We start from the raw sequence: 22,303 nt of genomic DNA, 5'->3' as shown, positions 1-22,303 counted from the left end.
GTGACAACTTGGAAGAAGGAGCCATCGTGTTGGACACTGCCATGACCACACAATGAATGAAGGTGCCCCATTTGTTGGCGTACCAACGAGCGCTGTACAGCCTACGTACGAGGTCTGTTCAAAAAATTCCGGGACTTCGTCCACAAAGTTTTTCTACGTTTATCTTTTTGTTGTTGTGCGTCATCTCCTTCGACATACTCTCTTCCACAACTGATACACCGCTCTCAACGCAGTTTCCACTTCCGAAAGCAGTCTTGGTACGCCTCTTGCTGGATAGCGCGAAGCGCTATCCACGAATTTTCTTTTATCTCGTCTATCGTTACAAATCTTCGTCGTTTCAACGGGGTTTCCAACGTCAAGTCTGGTGAGTACGGAAGACGAGGCAGCACAGCGATTTAGTTTTTTGTGCAATAGTCAGGTACCAACAGGAATGAATCTGGAAGTGCGTTATCGTGTTGTTAGAGCCACATTTCAGGCCTCTTCCTTCTCACATTTGTCGCAGGCATCACATCACATCCCGATAGTAACATCGATTAAGAATTTGTCCCTGTGGCACGAATTAATGATGAACATATCCTTCAAAGTCAAAGAAAAGTATCAGTATGGTTTTGACATTTGACTTGACCTGACAGCAGTTTTTGGTCTTGGAGAACGTTTCCCGACCCACTGTGGAGAACAAACCCTGGTCTCAAGATCATAACCGTAGACCCACGTCTCATCACCAGCTGTGATTCTACTATGGAACATGTCGTTCTCATTTGTGCGATCGAAAAGCTCTTCGCGGACTGCGTGGCGAAGGTATTTCTTGTTCTGGCGTAACCACAAGCACCGGAACTAAGATGTGGGACGCGAGAACAGAGAAGGGGGCGAGGAAACGGCGGACAATGGCGCACGGAATTGGACCGCGCTGCGCCAAGAGCGACACCCGGAAGAGCGGAATATAAGCGAAGCTCCTGTTAGGCTCGGTGGCGCAGATCGGTACCGGATCGTGGACGTTAGTCGTCAGTGACGTGTGTCAACTTGCCTGGTCAGTTCACGTATCAAGGACTCTAAATTATATTGTTTGTCGCCCCTCGTTTGCAACTACTGCTTGTAAATCAAAAAGTTAAGTGTTGTCAATTGCTTTATAGAAATAAAACTACTAATGTTATTTGTTTGTATTGTTGTAAAGCATTCCGAGAAGGCTGCATCCCTTAAGCCGTCGGCACACGGACCGTGCTGTCGAACGTTAACGTTGAGCGTGCCAAGTTCAACGTGCTGCTGAACGCTCAGGAACGATGCGACTTGTGCATACGGTACGTGCGCCCTAACGTCGTATACGCGATCGCAACGCACTCCAGCGGCAGTTGAGGGATGTTTCCAGTTCGTAAATCACACTGTTTTACTCAACGGGCCAGTGTAAAATTCCCACGTTAGCTCTATTAAAACGCACATTTCCTCCATCGTCCACGAAAAGGAAAATACTATGTCCAATCAATAAGGACACAGGCTTATAAAACTTCCATACAAACAGTGCGGTACAAATTTGGAATACTTCTCCGCATAAGAATAATAAATAATGTTTATTATTTCATCATTCCCACATTTTAGTAAAATCCCAAGGTCAGTCTTAATTAATCACTGTTCCTACCCAGTAGCAAAATCTTTGCAACATGTGAATTACGAGGCGTAAAAGAAAAAGGAGCAAAATATCTTTATACAAGTAGCGCAACCTGTCTAGTAGATTAAGCCAATCGAACAGTCACCCCTCAAAAAAAGGTGAACTTATATTTACATAACATCAAATATTATAGTGTATACTTACATTAAATTAATAATAAAGTATCAGAACCTAATAAAAACGAGAATGTTGGGGGAAAAATATCTGGTAGAGTCTAGACGCGAACCACCGCCCCCAGAGTCAAGGCGGTGACTCTACTCAATACGCTAAACTAACAACAACCCTTTTGGATTTATGATAGTGTCTTACTAACTTCAATCGTAGATAATTACTAATTGAAATTTAATTTTAACAAATTGTACCAAGAACAATGCGTTTTGGGTGCATCTTTAGTGTGCCGGTGCCTTCAAATAGCCTACTCTCATAATACGCAAGTTACAATAATTCTTTTGCCATGAATATGATGTTTCTCATTATTTTATTGGAACGGATCACACAGTTAATAACGGATTTTCCAGTGATTCTCAATTTGCTGGTGCTCAGAAACGGCATATATACATAGAGGCTTGAAATGAATGTCAATATGGCGCCTCACAACTCTGTACTGAAGAGAGACGGCGTGCGTGTGATGTAGGTGGCGTTGTGCCATCTCATTGGTCAACGCTCAGACGCACGCTCAGAATATCTGACATGCCAGATATTGCTCTGCACGTTCGGAAAGACTCCCGAACGTGCTATTCCACGCTATGACTTCAGAAACTCGGCACGCTCAACGCTCAACGTTCGGATGCACGGTCCGTGTGCCGACGGCTTTAGGCACCGTATTAGCGTCGAGTGGGCAAGAGCCCACATTTCTGGTCTTGACTCGTGAGCTGTGGGCCGAACTTGGCGGCAACAATCCAAGGTTTCATGACATGATCCGACATAAAGGCTACATTCTTCTGTAACCTCTCGGACAGTGAGTCTTCGACTGATATGCAAAATTTCGTTGACGTTCCTAACATGAGCATCGTCGGCAAACGTCGAAGGGCGCCCTGAACGAAGGTCACTTTTAACATACGTGCGGCCATTTTTAAACTTTATGAACCATTCATAACACCGTGTACGGCTTAAGCACTCATCATTGTAGGCTTCCTGCATCGTTTGGTGTGTCTCTGTAAAGTTTTTCTCGAGTTCACGCAAAATTTAAGGGAGACGCGTTGCTCCTCTAACTCTGCCATCTCGAAGTTTGCAAACTTGCGACACATCGTTGTAAGACGTCCATGACTAAGGAATTCATTGCTAGCGCACTCGAGCAGATGTAACTTCGACGGATTGCTCACGCGCTGCCTGCGATATGTAAGCTACAACAGAATCGTAGACCAGAGAGCAGTTGTGGTAGTAGCTCGCAGTCGAGCGGTGGGGTCAAGTCGCTCTTAGAGAGCAGTTGTCTAGTTGTATAGCTCACAGAGAGCACTTGTGTCCTGTATGGAATTACGAAGGCCGGTCGTGGCGAATGATGGCGGTGTCAGAGCGATGTAGTATAACGTAAAAGCAAAAAATTATTATTATTTATTGCCGCGCGTATATGTAATTTGCAACAATTCATTTCGTACTATTGTTATATCAAAGGCACATGTAAATAGTTTTTCAATAATAATCTTTCTTATAACAATAACTTTTGACAGTCATTCATCTGAATTTAAATTTTGATTAATTTCTCCTATCCATAGTCATGCCAAGTCATGACAAAATCTAGTGGCCAGATCGCACTTGGTTGTGCCAGAAAAATTTCTTATAGGAGCAGATATATACACCTTAACTGGCTATCTGGTGACTTAATTGAGGTAAGAATTTTCAGTTTATTCAGAATGAATTTTCAGGGCCATGACGCAGCATTGTTGACGTCCAGATTTACCAGTTTAGGTTCACAGTCTCTTGATTATTGAAAGGTTATATATGAGACATATTTTCATCGGGAGGTTAGTCACATTTTTATTGTAAGATTGCAGAAATAAATAAACTGTTGGGAGGTTATACTTGGCAACCTTGCCAGGATCGTATTATTATTATTATTATTATTATTATTTTGGGTTTCTCAGAAGTAGTCAGTTATATATCTGCTCTTATTTACCTAATGTTAAATGTAGTTTGCATATGGTGCAACACATTTACTAATTTGTCACTCCTTCTTTCACAGTTCATCGGCAATTTATTGCTCTACATTGTACGTGTGGTTGTTCCATTCTTGCTTTGTTTTTATTTGATTTTGTGCCTACCTTTGACTTGTGAAAATGCAGCGAAAAACTGCCAACAGTACATTACGATGCGTAATGAGTGAAAAAGCTGAGTTGAATAAATTTACTGGTAATACTAGCGACACTCAGACTCATAATGATAATCCTCCAATTACAGATAATCAGTGCGTGCCGACCACCAGTAATGATTCTAATCTAAATGGTGAGCAAACAAATTCAATTATGTCCACAGTAAGTTTAACGACAATTGATGACGCAGCACATTCCGCTGCAATGAACGCTGCCCAGTGTGACACACCTGATTTGCAAAATTCACATAGTGAACAGATAAATGTTTCTAACGAAGATGAACAATGTACTCAAAATACGTCAGATTTATTTGATTCCGATGTAGTGACCAACAATGCACATCCAATTAGCAAACCTAGACCAAATGGTTACAATAAACGTGACAAATGCAGATACACCATCACACGTCACAGAGTCGCTAATTTTGATATGGATCAGGTTGTGGCATTATTGCTACAACTCAATGAAAAATACGACAACAATTTCAAACAACTCAATGAAAAACAAGACAACAATTATAGACAACTTAATGAATCGAACAGACAAACCAGGAAACAGATCAATGAAAAACTTGATACCTCTATTGAACAGCTTACTGAACAGATTACAGTTGTTGCCGAACAATGTAATGAAACTAAAAAACAATTACATGAGGAAATTAAGGCCTGTGCCAGGAATAGTAGTGAAGAGATACGTAATTCACATGCAGCTACAATAAAATTACATAGAGGTGAAATCAGTGCAGTCGCTAAACAATGTTCAGAAAACGCAACACACTGCATGGGGGCTTAATTAAATATTTAAATATTATGCAAATAATTTTACTGTCTGTCCGGTTACGCAAGTCTCGTAAACGGCTGGCCCTAACTAGTTTTTGTACGCAATCTGACTGCATGGAACAACAACAAAGAATGAAATGAAAATTTTCGTTAACACAATTAATTAATTAAGTCCCCAGCAACTAAGAAACCTACGAAACCAACAAAGCACAAGTGTAGCTGTTCTGTGTGTGGTAGTATGACTCAACGCACATCTGGCACGGTTCTTCTTCAACAAGACAAGAATTTTTAAATACCAATTATATTGACGTGATAAAAGAAAATTAGAAATACTATAATTGCGTAAGAAAACCAAAATTACACTCTAATACAAGAACACAAGCCAGATGCTTTGTTGACTGAACCTGTAATGATGCATTATTTGAGATACAGAAATAATAAAAAGAAAAAAACAGGGAATTTGTTACCTTCATATATATTGACGAAAAGCACTCTGATCATTACAATATCTCCATTATAATAACATCTGCTATCTCTCCCATCAAACAACTACATAAAATATGGAACAAACACTCACTACTACCACACTCTCCACTACAACTTCTCTGCAAGAACTCTCCACTACGTCTGAACAAGAACCGCCTAGCACTGCTTCTCGACAAGAACTGCCTGCCGCTACTTCTCAATAATCACTGCCAGTGGAGGTGGCGGAACAAAACTCTCTGGCGCGATCTCTGGCGCTGTGGCTCAGTGTAGCCACCTTTCATATGCCCTTCCTCCACGGGCTAGAATTTGATGGTATTTTTGCCAGCATTGGTGGTGAAAATACCACCAAATTCGTCAAAAAAATACAGACAAAAATAAAAGATAATATTAATACGTAAATATCATATAACTAGATAAAATTTTGGCTTTGCACTGACCTTACAATAGCCTAATATATAAAATACAGTAAGGAATACAAATTCTTTCATACATATGACTTTACATAATAGTTTACACAAATATCATGTGGTTAAACAATTCAATCGATAGTGTCAGCAATGACGAATATGTACAGGTAAGAGTCTCATAACTTTTCACAAACAGTAATACACAAAAAATCAGTTTATACAAATATTCACATAAAATGCTTTCACAACAAGTAGTTGACAGTTCCAGCAGTAGCACCCAGCAATGTTGAACAGGTGCTACCGCAACAAGTGACATCATCTCAGTAGAAGCAGTCCATCAGTGGCACCCAGCAATGTTGAGTAGGTGCAGACACCATCAGGTGACATCATTTCAGCAGAAGCAGTTCATCAGTGGCACCCAGCAATGTTGAGTAGGTGCAGACACCATCAGGTGACATCATTTCAGCAGAAGCAGTTCATCAGTGGCACCCAGCATTGTGGAACAGGTGCTACCGCAACAAGTGACATCATTTCAGTAGAAGCAGTCCATCAATGGCACCCAGCATTGTGGAACAGGTGGAGACTCCAACAGGTGACATCATTTCAGTAGAAGCAGTCCATCAGTGGCACCCAGCAATGTTGAGTAGGTGCAGACACCATCAGGTGACATCATTTCAGTAGAAGCAGTCCATCAGTGGCACCCAGCATTGTGGAACAGGTGCAGACACCATCAGGTGACATCATTTCAGTAGAAGCAGTTCCATTTGTGGCACCCAGCAATGTTGAAGAGGTACACACAGCAACAAGTCACACTTCTCAGTAGAAGCAGTTCATCAGTGGCACCCAGTAGTGTTGAGCAGGTGCAGAAAGCAGTCCATAATATTCACTGTTCATCAGAGTTTATAAGCAGAAATTAAACATGTGCTAGTGGCACCAATCATGTAGAAAAAGTACAAGTAACAATCCATAATATTCACTATCACTAATCACACTGTTCATCAGAGTTTATAAGCAGAAATTAAACATGTCCTAGTGGCACCAATCATGTAGAAAAAGTACAAGTAACAGTCCATAATATTCTCTATCACTGATCACACTGTTCATCAGCGTTTATTAGCAGAAATTAAACATGTCCTAGTGGCACCAACCATGTAGAAAAAGTACAAGTAGCAGTCCATAATATTTACTATCACCGATCACACAGTTCATCAGCAGGAATTAAACATTTCTAAGTGTCACACATCATGTTGAAAAGTGCAGGTAACAGTTCATAATATTCACCATCACTAATCAGACAGTTCAAGCATGAACAATAGTTTGAATACACATACAAATGCTTTTACAATGCTCTTACACTAAACATACAAATTCTAATAAACACACAAATGATATCAGATAATCGTCATATTAACTATTACAAATACACAAATACCAGTAAACCTATAATATTTATGGGTGTCAGTGCAAGCCACTACAAACAAATAAAATAATATTTAGGAGATAGGTCGGTACCAATTTGGGATTGGGAAAGGAAAACACACAAAACACACTCACTCATCTTTCATCCACATTAAGTACTACTGTGTAATTGAATAGTGTTAACTGTGTAAATGCAATTCTGTCAAAATTTGATGTTCATCATGTGTATCAAGTGGTAGTGGCAGCAATGTATAACAGTCAATAATAGTTAAGTCAACATCATAGTCATCATGTCAAGACCAATGTTTGCCAAGCCAGATCAAAATGTACGGTTGCTGAACAACTGTCAGTGTGCCAAGATATGCAAATACTTCCTCTCTCCAAAAAATATATATGTACTGATTAATGATTTAACAAGTGTGTGTAGACAATCTTCCTTCTACTTTAGTGTTCTAGTCTGCTATCTTCATCCTCCTTGTTCCATATAGACCAACAAAAAAAATATGCACCTCACTTACTTTACCTCTTATCCACCAAAACTCCAATAATCATCAGCATCACATAATCTCAATACTTCAATAATACCTCTTACGTCGATACATATAACCTCATCATTAATAGCATTTACCTTACCTCTTGTCCACAAAAACTCCAATAATCATCAACTTCACATAATCTCAATAATACCTCAATAATACCTCTTCAATAAGTCGATACATATAAACCTTATTACCAATATCATTTCACTTCCATAACACTCTTTCCTCTAGTCAGTCTCCTCGAACAAGTACAGATAAAATCCTAATGCAAACCACGTCATTCCATACAATCCGAAGACACATTGTCAACACACAACCTCTGTGTAATCCATCTGACCCAAATCTTCTACTCATTATGAATTATAACAAAAGAAATGATAACATAACCTCTAACAGACTTAGTTCAAATAACTCTCAGTAATTTAGTACGATTACGGAGTGTGAATGATCATAATATTTCACAGTGTGTACACCACTTTAAGAATTATGGCAAACAGAAGCAAACATGTGGAGTATTTTTTGTGTCAAGTGTCACTTCCTATTTCAATTGCTCACGAAAAATGCAGTGTAATAACTGTCAATAGTCTAAACCTAGTTTTGGTATGTCATGTCGTTAGCTTCCTTCCTATTAGCATAAATTTATACAGCTTCCATAAAATCTCCAGCTCATGGCAGTTCATTTTCTTATCTTAAAATATAAGGCACTGAGCGTAAGCAAAACAAGCAACAGCGAGTAAATATACCAGTAGTGAACAGAATGTCAACAAGTGGATGCAGCACAATTTCTACAACGAGGCTTCGCCAAGCGAACAATCCGTAACCCATATCACAGCGTAACCCAAACTCCATGTCCGTACACTGTACATCAGCATTGCTATATACCAAATTAAAGAGTAGTTGTGACGACAAACAGAAATGTATAAATATGCAATCCATACGCATAGCAGTAAACATATACCCTACGTAATAAACAGGTCATTAGCATCATATCAGCATAAGCAAATAAATGTTCATATGTAATCCTAATAAGTAAACATGAAGGCGCAAGCAGATAAATCACAAAGTATAACTTACATGCATAATCACAGTCAACACAATTAATCAGGTTACAATTATAATTTAAATAAATAAGCACAGCAGGCACATAATTAAAAATATGACATCAGTGAAAAAGCAGTGCAGCCAAGCGATGCATAATATACACAAGTTACAACCCAGTTCATTAATAATCATTGTCAAAATCAGTTAACGTACGCGAGCACGTCGCTTCACAAGTAAATTCATAGAACATGAAATTAGCACAAAGTATGAATCACCTAATCGCGAGCAGCAAATTACGTCTAAAGTACGTACCTAAGTGGAAATATGTTACCTGAAAAATAAACTCAATTAATAATTACCTTTTTAGTTTATTACTTTCTTCTTCGAAATGACATTTTTCCTGAAATTTTCTCGATAGCAAGTCGTCTTAACGTCGGACAATCACAGAATTTACCTGAAGTTCTTAAATATTTTATAGAACCGTATCCTGAAAAATACTGAATGTTAATAACATAATTCATCAAGTCACTATAGCTTTATACTGATTTTATTCGGAGAAAGACTGTGTATTTGTTTACGGCTGTCAGTGCATTCGCACTGAGCGCTCGATCAGCTGTAGGCGCGTGACGTAGGAAGCAATTGTTTGCGGTCAACGACAGCCCTGTGCGGCGCGCAGACTTGACTGTTGCTTTGAGTATATGCCGCCGCCAAAACACAGCGCGGTATCCTTGTACTCTCCGCATGTTTACATGTAGCTGTTAGTTTCTCAAAAGTATGTCATTCCACAAAAATTTTGACGTTTGATATATGATGTATTCCCTTAGAGCGTCGAGATTTAAGAGTTTCTACTTCAACAGTGTTATCATGAATAATTTTGCGAATTCTATATGGACCGTTATAAAGCAGAAAAAATTTGCGACACAAGCCCTTTCCTTTGTGAGACAAACGATGAGACTTAATTAACACCTTCTGACCAACTGACAAGATTTTTAAACGACCAGGACGCTTAGCTGATTTCTCTCTTCTAGCAGCCGCAGATGCAATATTTTGCAGAGCCATGTTCACAACTTCAGAATGCCGCAGTTTCCGTGTAGGCGGAAAAGGAACGATTTCAGAAATGCGATTTGTCGGTGCTTTGTTTTTTAATATCAGTATAGGCGGTAAAGAAGTTGAGTCATTAGGAAGTTCATTCAGAATGTTTTGAAAAATATGAAGATACTGATCCCACGTTCTGTGATTCTGATGACGATAAAGACGACACAATTTATTGATTTCCTTCATCCATCTCTCTGAAGCGTTAGATTGGGGGTGAAAAAGTGAAATGAAAATTGGTTTAATCTTAAGACGCCATAGAGTACGAAGCCAAATTTTAGAGCGAAACTGTGATCCATTATCTGATATAACTTTATCAACATGACCCACTTCTTTAAGAAAATGGTTAATGAAAGCATTAGATACTGAACGAGCTGTTGCTTTGCGTAACGATGTAAAACACACATATTTTGATGTCAACTCCACTGCTACAAAAATGTACGCAAAACCATTAGTAGATCGAACCACTGGACCGAACAAATCAACTGCAGCCATGTCCTTTAATTTCGCTGGAATGATAGGAAACAACGGTGCTCTGTGAGAAATTGTTGGCGGCTTAGCCTTTTAACATAATTTGCATTTGGCAAGAACAAATCGAATACGTTTTTCCATATTATTGAAGTAGCAATTTTCTCGTAATTTATGAAAGCATTTTCTGGGACCAAAGTGTGCATAACTGAAATGCGTATACCAAATCAGCTTATTAACCCACTCATCAGGAATACAAACTAACCAAACAGAGTTGTCGACCGATTTTCGTTTAAAAAGAACTTTCCAGATAGATCGCAAAAACGAGGTGTTACCAAATTGTCCAATCTAACAAAGCGCCTAAGAAAATTACAGACACCAAGGAAACTACGAACATCACGTTTTGTGGTAGGTACAGCATAATTACGAATAGCGTTTAGTTTCTCTGGATCCGGAAGAATACCTTCTGTAGAAATAATGTGACCGAGAAATTTCACCTGTGAACGACCAAATTCAGATTTTTCCAAGTTCACTGTAATGTCAACTCGTGCAAAAATACGTAATAATGAATCCAAAATTTTGTTGTGTTCACTCCAAGAATGTTTAGCAATAAGAATGTCGTCAACATATGAAGTAATATTGTCACGAAGATAAACAGGTAAAATTTCGTTTAAACTACGAATAAATGCTGCTGAAAATATAGTAAGTCCAAACGGTAATTTCCGAAGTCACTTTTGGGTAAAATAGTCATATCCGGTTATTTTTTACACGCTCTCTAGATAGATTGATAGTTGAAGAGTTGTTTCGATAGATGCAAAGAATAGTAAAAGAGTAGGCAGCGGTGCAGAAAACTAAAAGGGAAATAGCACCACTACAGCTCGGGGCCCTATGCTCGCTACGGCACATATTCACTTAGAGTAGTGAATCCCCTGAGGACCTTAATAGCTGCACATAATTTCTAGTTTGTGACTTAGTGGCAAATTTGGTGGAAGTGCGTACATAAATTGACCTAACCATGCACATGGATGTATGTCATTCTTAGAATTGCGAAAGATCTTAAATTTCCGAACAGTTAAAAAGTGTTTATAGTCAAAGTTTTCGCCTCGTGGCGACAAAGACCTACCGCGTCTGTCCCAGTCCCAATGTTGATTATTGTCAAGTTCGCGCGTCTGGCTCTCTCTTGTTGCATCCCGTACACGAAACAAATTACTTTCTTCAAACCCCTCTGCTACCTGTGATTCTAAATTTCTTCTGCTATCTTTTCCTACGATTTCGCCTTCAATTTGCTTGACTTGCTTTCGTAATGCCTCAACTTCCCTTTTAACGCGTTCATTAATTTTTCCCTGATTTTCAACATGCTTATTTATGTTCTGGTACTCTTCGGTTTCTGCAAATGGCAATGGTGCTGTATCATCTGAATCTCTGTCCCCATTTAAACTAAGATTTGTCAATTTATCTGAAATCTCCTCCACTCTTTCCGATAAGTCGCCTATTTGTTCTTTCTGTTTATTTACGTCTTCCGTAAGTGTCGCGACTCGGGTTTCGGTATGGTCACATTTAGTAGTTAACTGTTCACACTGTTGTGTTATGTTATTTATTCTGTCATTTGGTACGGATTCCTCGATTCTTTCAAGTATTTCTTCCTTATCGTGTGCACATTGTAAATTTAATTCTGAAAATTTCTGTACTATCACGTGATCTCTTTCCTCCTGTTCTCTATCCTGTTCCCTTTGTCTAATCTCTACTGCAATTAATCTATTATTGTGAGAATTCAAAATCGGTTGTACTTCTTCTCTGATTTCTTTCTTTAATTCATCTTTCATATTTTTGAAACATGTCCCTATTCGTGAATCTAACCGTGTTTCCAAAGTTCCCATCTCTGTTTTTAATTCAGATCCAAACCGTGTTTCCATTGTTCCCATTTGTGATCCCAGTGAGTCTAACCGTGTTTCCATTGTTCCCATCCGTGTTTTTAATTCAGATCTAAACCGTGTTTCCATTGTTCCCATGTTTAATATAGCACTCATCAACTGCTCCATAGTAACTGTTTCAAAATTCTTTTCACCCCTAACATTTCCCACAAAACCAGCTTCCTTCGTCATAGCTGTAAGGCTATCTGTGTTCGATACTATTTCAGAATCTTCTATCGTTAATCTCGTATTCTGTGAATTTTCTGATTGAGAAAAATTTTGAAATGGTTCCGGACTATTTTCCCGACTTATTAAATTGTTTTCCACTTCATTATTCATCACACTGTTCTCCTGTGTTGGCGAGTTCGCCATGTTAACAATTTCGTCATTCTCACTATTGATCATTTTTGCCTTTTTCATCGATCGCGTAATCATTTACAAAACATACAAAACTCGTCACTATATGAAATTTATACACAATGACACTTTATCACCAACAATATCAATCACACGAAATGCTTCCTTCAAACACGATTAACGAACAATAGAAGAATGACAATCACCAAATCTATACATGCAATGCAAACTACAATTACTAAACTACCAATTACTACAACAATACTACTGTCTACTATTTTTACAATCAGAAGAATTCCAAGGGACGATACGAAGCAGCGGTCGCCACGTGCATGGGGGCTTAATTAAATATTTAAATATTATGCAAATAATTTTACTGTCTGTCCGGTTACGCAAGTCTCGTAAACGGCTGGCCCTGACTAGTTTTTGTACGCAATCTGACTGCATGGAACAACAACAAAGAATAAAATGAAAATTTTCGTTAACACAATTAATTAATTAAGTCCCCAGCAACTAAGAAACCTACGAAACCAACAAAGCACAAGTGTAGCTGTTCTGTGTGTGGTAGTATGACTCAACGCACATCTGGCACGGTTCTTCTTCAACAAGACAAGAATTTTTAAATACCAATTATATTGACGTGATAAAAGAAAATTAGAAATACTATAATTGCGTAAGAAAACCAAAATTACACTCTAATACAAGAACACAAGCCAGATGCTTTGTTGACTGAACCTGTAATGATGCATTATTTGAGATACAGAAATAATAAAAAGAAAAAAACAGGGAATTTGTTACCTTCATATATATTGACGAAAAGCACTCTGATCATTACAATATCTCCATTATAATAACATCTGCTATCTCTCCCATCAAACAACTGCATAAAATATGGAACAAACACTCACTACTACCACACTCTCCACTACAACTTCTCTGCAAGAACTCTCCACTACGTCTGAACAAGAACCGCCTAGCACCGCTTCTCGACAAGAACTGCCTGCCGCTACTTCTCAATAATCACTGCCAGTGGAGGTGGCGGAACAAAACTCTCTGGCGCGATCTCTGGCGCTGTGGCTCAGTGTAGCCACCTTTCAACACTCACGTGACAAGTTTAAATTAATGTCAGCAGAACTTTTACGCACTCTGGATGCGAAAGTTGACAAGAAATTTGATCAACAGAACAGCCAAATTGACGAACGTTTTAATCACCACCTACAAAACAGTGAAACGCGTTACCATAGATTCATACAGGAACAGAATAAAGTAAAGAAACAAGTCATGGAAACAATTACTGCACAGAGACAGGAAGACAAGCGTAAGCTGTTTGCAAAAGCAAAAACATATACAGACACCAACATTGCTACAGTATCAGACGATATCAATACTATCAAACAGTTGAACACTGAAGTGCATGGTGAAATCTCCGATCTAAAAACAGAAACAGACACTAATATTCAGACTTTGGTAAATAAATACACAGTAGACTTTCAGACAGTGACCAGCAGACTTGAACAATTGGAATTAATACAGGATCCCAATGCCATTAAAGCAGACGTTAAGAAATTACACAAAACCACACGTAAAATGCAAAAACAAATTGATACCTGTGACACTAAAAATGACTATCAGGTAAAAGCACTGACTGAAAAATATGATAAAGTGGCCAGTCGTATTGACATTATCGAAAATAACAGTGACACCAAATCAAATGATACGTCAACAGTTTCGATCAGTCAAACACCCGAATTCCCAAACATACATCTGACAATCAGTGAGACAGGTACGTTAAATAAATACATTTCGTATAAAACTGTCATCTTTACCACAAGAAGTGACAGAAATGAAAAACGTTTCAGCGTCTAACACGTCACAGCTATAACTGGGTTTTCTCTTTTGGTGCTAGTGAATTGTCAGGATGAGCATTACTGCAAAGGGCATTTGATTCTAAAACATTATGTCAGGGTGCAAAACACTAAATAACTTACTTTTTCTCTCTTAACAGCATGTGGGCAGGGTGGGTTCTTCCTTGCCTCGGGTATGAGGTAGAATGAAATAGCATTTTTACATAAGATAACTTTTATTGAAAGTTTTGTACAATGGTTTCCTTACGGGATTGTTGTGGCTGGGAGAGCGGCAGCTGTGTCGTCTGCGAAGCCTTCTGCTGCGGCAGCGGCGGCGTCTGATTACGCCTGGTCGTGTGTATCTCGTGTCGCTGTCTCGCCCAGTTGACTGGACAAGCGCATCGCTAGGTGGCCCGTTTAATTATTGAGAACGAAGTCGTGAATCCGATGGTGATACCTTGGATGTGGCGTCCCAGTGTTTCTCTTCTCTAAGCGGCCGCGTGTGTCAGTGTTGGGCGTCGGCCAGCGGAGCGGCGCGGCGGGGGAAGGCCAGTGTCCCGGACTCGAACAACGGACTCCAGCTTGCCAGTCTTCGGCTGTCAGATCTTCATCACCAGCTCACAGGTGACTGCTGATGTGAGGCCGTCTCCTTCCCATCCTCATGAGTCACCCGGGTTCTAACATTCTGCGTGCTGTCTGTTTGTTCAATATCGTGTCTCCCTACCACTTTCGCGCAACGACGCTCTGAGCGTGTTTTTTGGGGAATTGACTAGTTTGAACCTGGGACCTGTTGCTGGTAAGGAGACGCCAGACCACACATGACATGTAGAGTTCAGAAGAGTTCAGTGAGACTAGCGATGATATAACCAAATACTTAATGATTTCAGCGTCAGCTCCACTGCACTCCCTGTAAAAGAATCTCAATACTAACTGAAAAAGCAGTTAAGTTTACCACTGGAAATTTTATTCTACTCACAAAACATTGTTTATAAATTGCACTATTGATAAAAGGAAATGCTTTAATACAGGATGGTAAAAACCAACTGCGTTCAACAAAAATGTGAACGAATATTCCCTGAATGGGTTTCCAAGTTCTACAATGGATCGAAGGATGACCTATGCCATATCACATCTATAATCTAGGTTTAAATTAAGTTTCACAAAAGAGAAAACTATCAAAATGGTCTACAGTGAGCCTCAATTATCTTTAATTACTTATCTAAGTTGTCGTAAATTACAGTGGATAATGTGGCTTCTCAATAACTATATAACAGAAAAATCATTGCGTTTCAGATTTTTATTTCAAGTGGCAAATGTGAACACCATGAGCTTTAATTGACGATCGACACTAGTATTACGCAAAAAGGGGGTGTAACAGATGAGACTTATGCAGTTCTGAGTGAAGCTTTATGCACTGTTATGCGGCATCGCGTCCGTTCATTACCTTGTCGGTGTTCGGCAGGGGGCGGTGGGCACCAGAGCTCCGCTCACCTCGCCGTCTCGGAAGCAACTCTCTCCTAACTTCTCCTTACTACAATTTAGCGAAGTTGGTTTAAAAAAAACTATCTGGCTGTGTTTTCATCTGACCAATCAGGATCTCAATGTTAACCTTAAGCTCCGCCTACAAAAATTGTGTCCATCCAATGAGAATCGTTATACTTCTCTTGGTGGGGCAATGTTTTTAAAGTTTGCAACGTCACAGAGACACGAAAAAGTCTCACACTAAAACTTGCAGCTGGTGTGGTCCTTTTAGAGTTATCGTAAGATCTATACTGTTCTTCTGGAGGGCTCTAGCTTTTAACATGGGCTGGGGGGTGGTCCTAGCGGTTAGCTGGCGACGTGGGTGTCTGTCCCTTATCGTAGGGCCTTCAGCTTAACACGGTTCTGCTCTCGGCTTCTGTTCTCGTTTCTCCCCTCGGAATTGCGTCTGTCTCACGGTGGGAAGGTATGACATGCATTTAGGCATTCTTGTGTTAGTCTGTGGTATTCCATTTGCTCAATCGTTACTCGTATTACTTTGGTTAATTTAATGTCACGATTTATTCGGAGCTATGTGACATACTACTGGATTTGCTTATCATGTCAGGGTTTTCATGGAAGGTGTCGGATTTGCCTGACACCTTACATATCACCATCCTTCGAACTTAATTTTTGCACTGAAGTTAGGCAATGATTGAATCGTTGTCTAAGCCAGTCAAAAATTATTCCGTTATCTAAATTTTGTTGCCTACTGTTCAGCCACGTTATTCTGTTCTATGCTAGTTTGAATTACTAATTTATATTTTTGTATTCTTCCACATTATTATCAAAAATATGTTTATATTGACAAGGGAAGAATATTTTTATTCTATTATAATTATTATTTTTTAAATTTTTTGTTTCTTTATTTAATTGTGAAGTTTGTTTTTTAAGAAGTTTGTTATTGAAAGTGAGGAGTCTTTCACATCGATTTTCTTAGAAATATTGTTTTTATAAATGTAGTAATTAAGTAAAATGTATTCCTAACACATTTTCTAAATATCATGTACAAGTAAAATGTTTTTGTTTCTAGACACTCATTTCATCATTGTTACACTAACAAATAAGAATTATTTACAAGAATTGCTTTGACAAAGAAATATACATACATAAGTATTGAGGTATTATCCTAACAAATGGTACAAAAGTTAAAAAAAGGGAAAACATCCAACAAGATAATTTTTTATTCTTTGTTTTTATAAGGAGAAAATAAGTAAAATATAGTTATTCTTTTATTTTTACGAGGAGAAAATAAGTGGCATATAGTTTTAGTGTTTATTATGCCTTAGGTTTGCTCTTTATATACTGTCCGTTTCAGAACTAATGACTTATTTTTATGGATAGTCTATTTTTTACTCAAGTCCATAGTCAATGACTGTTATTTTGTATTTTATTAGCTGTCTGGTGTGCTTAACTTATTTAGTTTTTCACACGTTTCTTTTGCACAATTCCTACATCATATAATTTGATTTCACACATTCACACAATCCTATGGATGTTTAAGCATGCGGTTGGCGAATGTTTTTGCACGAAGGTGTTTGACTTGAGCGAGATGGATGTGGGCAAGTATTTGATGTACAGCTTCGTTCGTCGTTCCTTGTTGGCTTTGCAAGTGTGTGTTCTGTTGTGGGGGTCCCATAATGGAATGGAGCTGTGAGTGCAGAATCTCGTGGTTTACTGGCTTTGTATGCGTGAAAGTCATCGTTATGTGTCGCTGAAAGCTGTCGTTTTTCGTTGTAATATTTCTTCACGTTGTAGTACTGCTTCACGTCTGCTGTGCAGCGAGCTACCTTAATTTAAGTATTAACTGTATTTTTCTTACTTGTCACTTCTTCCGTGTGTATTTGCTTTTAGGAAGCTTTAATTGTCTGGTGCTATTAATAGTGTTCCTTAGATTTCGTGTTTGTTTTGAATACAGTCAGAGAGAGTCCCTTTAGTCAGCCATAGTCAGTGTCAGTGTCGTCGTAACTGCCGTCTGCTTCACGTCTGCTGTGCAGCGAGCTACGTTAATTTAAGTATTAACTGTATTTTTCTTACTTGTCACTTCTTCCGTGTGTATTTGCTTTTAGGAAGCTTTAATTGTCTGGTGCTATTAATAGTGTTCCATAGATTTCGTGTTTGTTTTGAATACAGTCAGAGAGAGTCCCTTTAGTCAGCCATAGTCAGTGTCAGTGTCGTCGTAACTGCCGTCTGCTTCACGTCTGCTGTGCAGCGAGCTACGTTAATTTAAGTATTAACTGTATTTTTCTTACTTGTCACTTCTTCCGTGTGTATTTGCTTTTAGGAAGCTTTAATTGTCTGGTGCTATTAATAGTGTTCCTTAGATTTCGTGTTTGTTTTGAATACAGTCAGAGAGAGTCCCTTTAGTCAGCCATAGTCAGTGTCAGTGTCGTCGTAACTGCCGTCTGCTTCACGTCTGCTGTGCAGCGAGCTACGTTAATTTAAGTATTAACTGTATTTTTCTTACTTGTCACTTCTTCCGTGTGTATTTGCTTTTAGGAAGCTTTAATTGTCTGGTGCCATTAATAGTGTTCCTTAGATTTCGTGTTTGTTTTGAATACAGTCAGAGAGAGTCCCTTTGGTCAGCCATAGTCAGTGTCAGTGTCGTCGTAACTGCCGTCTGTTTCACGTCTGCTGTGCAGCGAGCTACGTTAATTTAAGTATTAACTGTATTTTTCTTACTTGTCACTTCTTCCGTGTGTATTTGCTTTTAGGAAGCTTTGTCAGGTGCTATTAATAGTGTTCAATAGATTTCGTGTTTGTTTTGAATATAGTCAGAGAGAGACCCTTTAGTCAACCATAGTGCCAGTAGTGCTAGTGTTTGTTTTCAATACAGTCCAGAGAGGTAGTGCAATTTTTATCGTTTTCTACAAGAAGTGTCTAGCAACCCCAGTTTAGTGAATAAACAGCCGCCTTTAGTGAATTAGCAGTCTAGTTAAAGGTTGAACAACTCTCTTCAGTAAATTGATTCTTTAGGATGGATAGGATGTGTGACTGCCGTGTACGGACGCGGGAGGAGCTGGCCACTGTTCGCGAACAGCTTAGCGTGTTGATGGCCGCAGTCAGCCGTCTTCAGGCTGCTGCCTCGGAGTGTAGCGGCAGTGGGGAGTCTGGTGCGTCGCAGGGTACACCTCAGGTGTTACATGCTTCACACACTGTCCCTGCTGTCAAGACATCTTCGCGGGTATCGGGCGTGGTTGGGCCACCCTCTCCCCAAGGGGAGTGGCGGGTTCAGCGGCGTTCGCGGCGCTCGAGGCGGAGGGTCAATGTGGAGGCTGGCCGTGCGGCATCGCCCGCTCTGCCTGTGAGTGGACATGTGGCTGCTCCTTCAGCAAGGTCCGAGCAGGCACACGGGGGGAGGGGTTAGTTAGTTATTGGGAGCTCCAACGTTAGGCGGGTGATGGAGCCCCTTAGGGAAATAGCGGGAAGGTCGGGGAAGAAGGCAAGTGTTCACTCTGTCTGCTTGCCAGGGGGCCTCATCCGAGATGTGGAGGAGGCCCTACCGGCGGTGATAGAGAGCACTGGGTGCACCCGACTGCAAATTGTTGCTCATGTCGGCACCAATGACTCCTGCCGTCTGGGTTCAGAGGTCATCCTCAGTTCATACAGGCGGTTGGCGGAGTTGGTGAAGGCGGAAAGCCTCGCTCGCGGGGTGGAATCTGAGCTAACTATTTGTAGTATCGTTCCCAGATACGATCGCAGTCCTCTGCTTTGGAGCCGAGTGTAAGGCTTAAACCAGAGGCTCAGACGATTCTGCGGAGATCTGGGGTGCAAATTTCTCGACCTCCGCTATCTGGTGGAGAAATGTAGGGTCCCCCTGAATAGGTCAGGCGTGCACTACACGCCGGAAGCGGCTACAAGGGTAGCAGAGTACGTGTGGAGTGCACATGGGGGTTTTTTAGGTTAGAGAATCCCCTCCCTAGGCCCGACAAGACGCCTCCTGAGACGCGGCAAGGTAGGAGTAGGCAAAATGCAACAGGGAGTAACAATATTAATGTGCTAATAGTAAACTGCACGAGCGTCTATAGAAAGGTCCCAGAACTGCCCTCATTAATAAACAGTCACAATGCCCATATAGTACTAGGGACAGAAAGTTGGCTGAAACCAGACGTAAACAGTAATGAAATCCTAAACGCAGATTGGAATGTATACCGTAGAGACAGGCTGAACAGTGAAGGGGGAGGCGTGTTTATAGCGATAAGAAGTGCAATAGTATCGAAGGAAGTTGACGGAGATCCGAAATGTGAAATGATTTGGGTGAAGGTCACGGTTAGAGCAGGCTCTATAGGCCCCCTGGCTCAACAGCTGTTGTGGCTGAGCACCTGAAGGATAATTTGGAATATATTTCGAGTAGATTTCCCCACCATGTTATAGTTCTGGGTGGAGATTTTAATTTGCCAGATATAGACTGGGAGACTCAAACGTTCATAACGGGTGGCAGGGACAAAGAATCCTGTGAAATTTTTTAAGTGCTTTATCTGAAAACTACATTGAGCAGTTAAACAGAGAACCGACTCGTGGGGATAACATATTAGACCTTCTGGTGACAAACAGACCCGAACTATTTGAAAAAGTTAACGCAGAACAGGGAATCAGCGATCATAAAGCGGTTACGGCATCGATGATTTCAGCCGTAAATAGGAATATTAAAAAGGGTAGGAAGATTTTTCTGTTTAGAAAAAGTGACAAAAAGCAGATTTCAGAGTACCTGTTGGCTCAACACAAAAGTTTTGTCTCAAGTACAGATAGTGTTGAGGATCAGTGGACAAAGTTCAAAACCGTCGTACATTATGCGTTAGATGAGTATGTGCCAAGCAAGATCGCAAGAGATGGAAAAGAGCCACCGTGGTACAACAACCGAGTTAGAAAACTGCTGCGGAAGCAAAGGGAACTTCACAGCAGTGTGGGATCCGTACCAGATAGGGTTGATAGAAGAGATAGAGAAGATCCAACGGAGAGCAGCGCGCTTCGTTACAGGATCATTTAGTAATCGCGAAAGCGTTACGGAGATGACAGATAAACTCCAGTGGAAGACTCTGCAGGAGAGACGCTCAGTAGCTCGGTACGGGCTTTTATTGAAGTTTCGAGAACATATCTTCACTGAAGAGTCAAGCAGTATATTGCTCCCTCCTACGTATATCTCGCGAAGAGACCATGAGAATAAAATCAGAGAGATTAGAGCCCACACGGAGGCATACCAACAATCCTTCTTTCCACGAACAATACGAGACTGGAATAGAAAGGAGAACCGATAGAGGTACTCAAGGTACCCTCCGCCACACACTGTCAGGTGGCTTGCGGAGTATGGATGTAGATGTAGATGTAGATTTGGGAAGGTATGTCGTCTATTCTTCACCCATCTTCTTTCTTGGTCTCAATCTTGCGAATCTTCAACTTCTGTTCCTCCTGCTTTTTCTCTGCTTCTTACTTGCTTCTTGGCTCTTCTCTGGGCAGGATATGGAAATATTTATTGATAACTAGTCGCTTTGAAGTTCTCCTCTTAGTAACAGTTTGATAAATTGTTTGCGCGTGTCATTTTTACTTTGTGGAAGTTTTCTTCAGTTTCGTGCATCAGCGTGCTGTTTAATAGCAGTAGTGTGACTTTTACACTTTTTTTTTGCCAGTGGTGTCTTGCCCAAGCAGTCTTCTCGTCGGGCCGTTTTTTGCTCGCTCCGCTGAGTCTGGGCGTTCGGAGACCCTTCTGGCGTTCGGTGTCCTGTTGTGTCTCTGCAGGGTTCCGCCACTGTGTGGTTTCGTGTTCTGTCCCAGCAGGGTTCCGCCACCCTGTGGTTCAGCTTGGCAGCAGATTTATTTACTGCCCACGTCGGCTGCAAGGGCCTTCTGTTGGTCTCGCTGTCCTTCCCTTTGAACTTTACGTCAACTTGTGACGTAATAGGCTGATGTGGGAGTGGAATCCAAGAGTATTTTCTTTTCGCGTTCTATTGAGAATTCCTAGCTGCCATGTTAAAGTTTTGCAAGAAACTGAATATGAGCATCTATGGCTGGCACGATTAGACAGCTGAAGGTAGTATAGAGATCACTGCTGAACAACCAAAATTTCTCGCTGTTCTCGTCTTGCTTCTCTGGTTCTTCTTTTTCCTCTCTCCCTCGTGCTCTTCTTTCTCCTGTTCCTTCCTTCCTTCGTCTTCTTTTTCTTTCAAATTTTTAAAAGATTTTCAGCATCGCGTAGTCTGTTCTTTTTGAAAATCAACTGCACATAGTCCTGCTATTTACCGTTGAAAAGTTTGTCCATATTCCGACCACCTTGGGTTTCTGACATTGTTCAGCTACAAACGAGTTGGCGAGGAGGAGAAACAACTGATTCCTATGAGGGAAAAATCAGGTAGTAATTCCCGTCCAGTCATACTAGCCCGTCTTCCCAGCGTTTCTCATACATTATCAATGTCTACCGTTACATGTAGGCCTATTACTGTAAGCTCCAAACATAGGTGCCTGTTACCAGTATCTTATGCCTTA

The sequence above is a fragment of the Schistocerca cancellata genome, chromosome 1 (genome assembly GCF_023864275.1).
Source record: "Schistocerca cancellata isolate TAMUIC-IGC-003103 chromosome 1, iqSchCanc2.1, whole genome shotgun sequence".
Classification (NCBI taxonomy): Eukaryota; Metazoa; Arthropoda; class Insecta; order Orthoptera; family Acrididae; genus Schistocerca; species Schistocerca cancellata.
This window is presented reverse-complemented; position numbering follows the sequence as displayed.